Source organism: Grammomys surdaster, unplaced genomic scaffold, assembly GCF_004785775.1.
Source record: "Grammomys surdaster isolate TR1022 unplaced genomic scaffold, NIH_TR_1.0 224, whole genome shotgun sequence".
Classification (NCBI taxonomy): Eukaryota; Metazoa; Chordata; class Mammalia; order Rodentia; family Muridae; genus Grammomys; species Grammomys surdaster.
The window spans coordinates 7,104,318-7,111,315 of NW_021604669.1; positions in this window are offsets into that span (position 1 = coordinate 7,104,318).

The window sequence follows — 6,998 nt, forward strand, 5'->3', positions numbered from 1 at the left end:
TATATTTATATATATATATATATATATATATATATATATATATAATGATTCTGATTCACATGACTATTCAAAGGACTTAGGGACAGATAGGATATCATAGTATCTTACACATCTCACTTCTTTTTTTGTTTTTTTCCCTTTTCTCATTTTTTCTTTCTTTTAAAATTTTTGCTGTTGCTTGATAAAAGGTCTAACACAACTCAGAATGTCATCTAACTCACTATGTAGCTGAAGATGACCTTAACCTCTGATCCTCTCACCTCCACTTCCTAGATGCTAACACTAGGGTATGTGTCACTGTGCTCAGTTTAATGTGGTTCTGGGAATCAAACCCAGGATGTTGTGCATCTTAGGTAGAATTCTCTCAACTCTTCTACATGCTCAGCCCCATGCAGTCCATCTTCTAATACTTATCCATTATAGCCATTCAACAAAGTCATGGAGAAAGAATGACTAGTCCAAAATTAGAGGAAGACATAGAAATCTAGGAAAGTGTTAATTTCCTTACAATCCTCCAGCCCAGAATTCTCAGCCCAAACCGGCATGGGTTTTCAAAGTTTCAGCACTGGATCAACAACTTAAGACCTACTCAGCTTTCCTCTGCTTTCACCACCCCTGCCTCTCACTTCATTTCCCATCTAAAGGAAGGAGCCATCATGGTTACAGATGCTTCAGGGCCATCTATCTTGAGACAGTTCTGCTAAGCATCTCAGTTTAAACTATACTGGCAGACACTGACATCGCTTCACTTATTTGGCAATAAATTGGTGGCCAAGTACAGCTTTAAAGACTACACATTCTTGGCTATAACTAGGATAGTCAATGGAGGCTAGGAGTTCTTACATGTGCCCAGAATGAAGCTGGACCCAACCCTATCATTGCTAGATAGGTGCTTGGCTGCAGGTCTACAAAGGTAAAAGCTCAACCTAAGTCTGCCTGATTCTTCTTTCTGCCTGTGTATTCTTACAATTAAGAACAAGTCTGTTCTATTTGCCAGGGAATGGTTCGTGTTCAGAGAAATAAACACGACTCAAAAATACAGACTTTATCTCAAATATATGAATTAGAACAGAAAAGTAATATAATATAAAAGTAAAGAGGCATTGTCATGGTTGTAGAAGGGAACAAGGCAAGGCACTTTGGAGATGCTTTGCATATCTTCCCATGAGAATCACTAGTATGCACAGGTCAAAGGCTCAACAAAGTGATACTCACTTCTCCCTCCTCTTTCTTTCAAGAAAATAAGCCACAAAGGCAAGAGAGGAGATGGGGGAAACCTAGTACTGCTTATGTGTCTCTTCCCTTCTCCCAAATTTCTGTAAGTATTTATATACATACACACATATACATATATATTGTCTTGTTATCTGGTTAACAAAGCAGGGTCCCAGGGTCTGGTTTCCAAGATGGCTACATCAATGTGCTGTTGTAAACGATCTTTTCCTTGGTCTGGTCAGGTACCTGGATGGTAGGAAAGGTACAGGTGACATCAGAGAAAGGATGTTCTGGGGAGAATCTGTTCTTCACATTGTCAGCACACCTGACAAGCCAGGGCATGCAGTTTCCCTGAACTTCAGCTTCTTTATCTTGTACAAATTCAGAGCCCTTGAAAGTAAAGCCCCCAGCATAATGCTTGCAGCATCACCCACTAGGCAGTGAGATCTTCTCACTCATAGAAACGAGTTACCCACTTTCATGATCAGTGAGGTTATAGCATTTATCTGGAGCATCCCATTTTGAAAATCTTCGGAGAGATGTGGTTTAACTAGTTAAGTGGAAAAATTACTCAAAATTACTCAACTGTATTCCCAAAGGGCACAGTAGTAAGGGGTAATGGAAGGGCATTGCCCAGCTGAGTTCAGCTCCTTCTCAGAGACAACAAACTGCAACAGGGGACTTGTGTGCATTCATTATTTACCTGATTTGCAAAAGAAATGGGTGTGAGTGAAACAACTCAGGTCTACATAGCCAGGAGCCAGCTCTTATCCAAATAAGAACCACAGGAAGCAGGCTGGATAAGGACAATGCCACAAAACACAAATCTCCCAGGAATTTGTAGGTTATTCCTGAGGCACACTGGAGAAGCCCTTGTTATCCAGGAAACAAGCATTCAGGGATGAATGCTTTCTGGCATAGCAGCTCTGCTCCTTCATGCTGAAGTCAACAGTGAAAGGGGATGCTCATCAAATGTACGAATTGAGAGAGCCTCAGGTAAACCTCTCCAGAGACTGATTCCTAATGGGTAGAATACCACCAACAGACTAAGGGTCGCAAAAATCTAGGGAGTCCTTTATTGATGGTGTATTGAGTCCTAAATTCTACCCCAAGTTACTCTCTTCTGGGTGGGAACTGCTAATCTCTGCTGCTCCCCATGAAAGCTTTCATTAAATGTGTCCATGGAGGGCTGGAGCAGTAACACAATGAGATGCTCACTCATTAATTCCTTCTAGCCATCATTAATTCCCCATGGCTAATGGGAGATAGCTAACACCAGGATCTGTGCTGAAGGTGTCCAATTCAGCCATGTCGAAACTTCACCTTCACACATGAATGGCTTCCAGAGGGGAACTGATTATCTACCATAAAGCCTAAAGGACAGAAGGATTAATTAATTGCCTGGACAAATTAGAAGAAGGAAAGTAGATGGTGACTTTTTAGCCAAAGGTGGAAAGTGTTCGATGTTTAGAACACACAGGCAACAATCCTGAGCAAAGCAATGTTCCACACAACACTCAAGGCTGTTGAAGACATAGCAGGTATGGAAAACACTATATTTATTTGGAAGTTAGCATATCAGACCATGAGGATCCAGTTCAAACAGGGTGAGAGAGGAAAAAAAAAAAAACAGACCAGTAAAGAAGGGCTTTGTTTAACAAAGGAGTCAGGCAGCTGATCCTATTAACAAGAAGTGTTCAGGCCAACATCATGAAAGTAGCTTCTTATTCCTGCTACCTCTGCTTCTTTCCTGTCTCCATATCACCTACTGACATCTCCTCATGATACAGACATCACTGTGATCCATGACCAACTTTGCTATTCATGGACTAGATCCCAGCCCTTCCTGACTCCTCATGGCCATGTGGCCTTGGGCTTTGGAATAAAAAACAAAGCAGCACTCATTCCTCTCTCCTCCCTCCTCCCCCATTTAATAATCACCCTCTTCCTTATTTTGCAGAACTTTAAATACACAGTATTTGTCCTTTACCTATGACCTTATTAAGTAAAGAAGAGGCTCTGGCATGCAAGCACCGAGTAGATTGGCACATGTACATTACTTGTGACTAACTACTGAGAAACAAATAAGAATAGGAGATACCACATCCTCAAGTATGACATCCCTCCCTGCCTGTTTACCAGTACCAGTATGCTTTATATGGTAGTGGAAGGAACTGCCTTTCAGCCCTGTTAGCATTGGAAATTATCCCTAGATGAAGATATCAAAATGAAAATGTCAGAACATCCTGTTTTGACTATTAATTGCTGGTAGGCTACACCTGTAGCTGCTATCCCCTGTCTAACCCTGGCTACAATTTCTTTCTGGGGGATATGGATCTGCACAAGGGACTAAAGGCTTATGAGTTTTCTGCCACATCTTTGCCTGGTGATCTATTCATCTAGGGAGGCAGCCATATTGTGGGTCTCTCTCTTGGGAAATGATGCTTAATGATTCTCCTGAATTATAGGCCGAAGCTTTAATTGTCATTTATCATCCTTTGAGTGATTTATTTCACTCAACTCCTTACATGCCCTTCTGTGCTACAAGAAATACATTTTGGAAATGAGAACCTGGAGACTTTGTTTCTTGCTGTGTATAACCTCAGTACCTTGCCCAAGGATGGCCCAGAGTAAGAGCTTAGTACAGTGTGTTAACTAAGTCAAAAGATGAATGACCGAATCACAAACACTCAGCTCATTTTCTTACACATAGTGTTGTTTCTTTCTATGCAGTAAAGTTCACATCTATTACCTAGTTTTTGTTCTATCTGTAAATTAAGATACTCTACCAACAGATCATTATTGTTTTTTTAAAAAAATCTATATTGAAGAAGAAAATACATAAGATACAAATGACTTTGAAGACAATGGCTTTGGAGACAGATTTATATTGACCTGAAATTTGGTAGCAACTACTGCCAATAGGCTTTGAAAAGCCATACACACTTCTGAACCCCACGGTCTATAAAAATATTCAGAGAGCAGGTATCCTGAGGGCACCCTGGGTTCCCCTGCAGAAGCTAGGCCTCCACAGTGTGTTCAGCAAAAGGAGAAATACCAGTTTGTAGGCAACAGGAGTGACCCAGAGGGTCATGAAACACTATAGATTCAAGATTGGGTAGTATTTCATTTGTTTTCCAGCCAAACCTTGACATTGGCATAGCTGACCTGCTAAGTGGGGAGTTTCACTTCCTTTGGAGATCTAGTATTCTGAAAAGTCCTCAAGTCCTCTCTTGCCCTTTCTCTGAGACCCTTTGTAACTGGGAGGTAATATCAGTTTTCACACTTATCGCTTACTTTTCAGTCATTCTGACCTTTGGATTTCTAAGTTCCTAAGCCTCAGCTGAACTTAGTAATGACCACTCCATTCTACTGTCCTTAGATTTTACTCTTTATCTCATATTGATGAATGCCTGACCCATCATGTCAGTTTAACACAGAAGTTTCCATTGCTTACCTTTCCAACTCACCAACAATTGTCCTGTTCCTGAGGACAATGGTTCTCTGGGCTCCACCTGCTTTCAGGAAGGGAACCCTCAGTCAGACAAAGCAGTGGTTTATCCAGCCCCAGAAGTTCAAATTAGGCTTTCTTTCCTGGTCCTTTCTGAGAACCAGTTGCCACATGTTAAGTTCTCCAGGAAGGAGATCCAGGTGAAGATTTCAATGCAGATACGCTATGAGAAAAATGTAGGACACACAGCCAGAGATGGGGTGAGATTAAGGTCTGGTTTAAGTCTCAAACAAGCCTAAGGAATTGTGGAGTGGAGAAGAATATTCAGAAATACTTTACTAGGAGAATAAGATCCCCTTCCTCCAGTGGCATAGATGCTGATTCAATACCAGAGGGGGATATGCCAACTTAGGCAACATATTTCCAATCCCCAACAAGGATGTAGAGGTAATTTTCTCCTTCATATGATCTGACTGGTGGTGTGTCTGGTTCTTTGACCACCTCACTTTAGTAAGGATCCATAGTAGAAAGTTCATTCCAAATGTTTTTTCATTCAAGTAAATCACTAATCATCTGAGCAGTTTAGAAAAGAACAAAGATGAGACTTGATAGAGGAACCCAAACTTTGGATGTATCCAAGATTTGGTGCATTTGCCAGCAAGGAAGGAAAGCAAAGCTCTCCCCCACAAGTTGTCCACTGCAGAGTCACTGTCTATTACAGAAGAGAAGCATAAACCAGACAAGGAGAGAGGTCAAAATAACAGGCAGAGGCCCAGGTTCCTTCCAAGCCCTCTTCATAACTCAATAAAATTCTTACAAGCTTTACTCTGTAGGAACTGCTGCCTCCCACTAACAAAGTAGTTTCCATTAAAGCACCCAAAAAATCAACACAAAATCTACCTTTTCTGTCTATTCTGCTCTTCATGGAAATTCTTTGATGGTCTGTTCATTGTTTCTTAGTCCATTTTTTCTCTCCTATAACAATAGCTTCTTCCTAAAATATATGTATCACTGATAGAGAATCCTTCTAACTATTTAGATAATTAATTAGACCATGCCCCCTGTTTTTTCTCTTTGACCTCACGTTTATTTAGCCGGTTCTCTCAGGAGAGATCATGTGATGGCGTAACAAGCCCAGTCTTTGGTACAAGAAAATTTAGTTTGAATCCCTGATTCTCTACATACAACAAAATGTATTTAATATGACAGACCTGAGTAAGTTCAATATTGAGTCTCTTACAAATTGTTAGAAGAGAAGCTAATATTTCTGAAGTACCTAGATGGAATGCATAAAAGAGTTACTATTGATGTAATTAAAATCATTATGACCCAGATGTTTTAGGAAATCACATGATCTCACACATTAGTCAGCATCTTTTCAATTATAAGAGATAGGTCCTTTAAAATATCCTCAGTCAGAAGAGGAATTCGGTATTTATTTAATATTCAAATAAGTTCAAAGATAAAGGAAACCAAGATCATAGATAGAGCTTCATAACTCAATTTTTCTACTTTCTTAGCTAATATCCTCTATACAGCTAGTTCCTCAAGCATTCTCTTCAGGATAATTCCAAAACTCATTAGTCTCATGAGTCTCAAGAAATGTTTTTTGTCCATCATAGACCAATTTTTCTGATTTTGGTGACTGAGTTTAGATTGGACCTAATGAATAGGATCCACCCCAACAGAACCACAGAGTATGACCCAAGAATGGATTGCCTTTCCCAGGAAAATGAATTTTCTACCAGAAGAAAGAGCAAGACAATAGCATCCATTCCACTGTCTAACTGAAGCGATACTGCTTTTCTATTCTGTCATTATTGTCTTCTCCTTGGAAAGGTACATATTTCTTCTGTGCCTTTCATAGTTCTTTATGGATCTCTGAATCTTCATAGAAATCTACTAGCAGCAAGATCCCCAGAAGTCACCCATGTGATTCAGGAATTCTTCTTTATCTACAAGAAAATCATTTTCTCCTGTGCAGGACTGCCAAAGAACAATAGTATTCAATGACTTAACTACACTGAATGGCTCACTTTGAACTCCTCTGGTTCATTCATATATAACAAATTTCCCAAATAGCTACAAGATCGTACCCCTTACTAAGGATCATTTGTTTTTATTATCTGGCCACTGGTGGGTGTCCCATGCTTCAGTGGATATCCCATATCCATAAACATATTGGCAGTATTAACTGGATTTAGTGTTTGTTTGTTTGTTTTGTAAAGGACATGACGTTTAATGAGTACATGCTGACATAAATGTAGGGGGAGTTAGGGCAGTGGGTGGAATGAATAGGATCATACTTCAATATATAAATATATGAAATTCT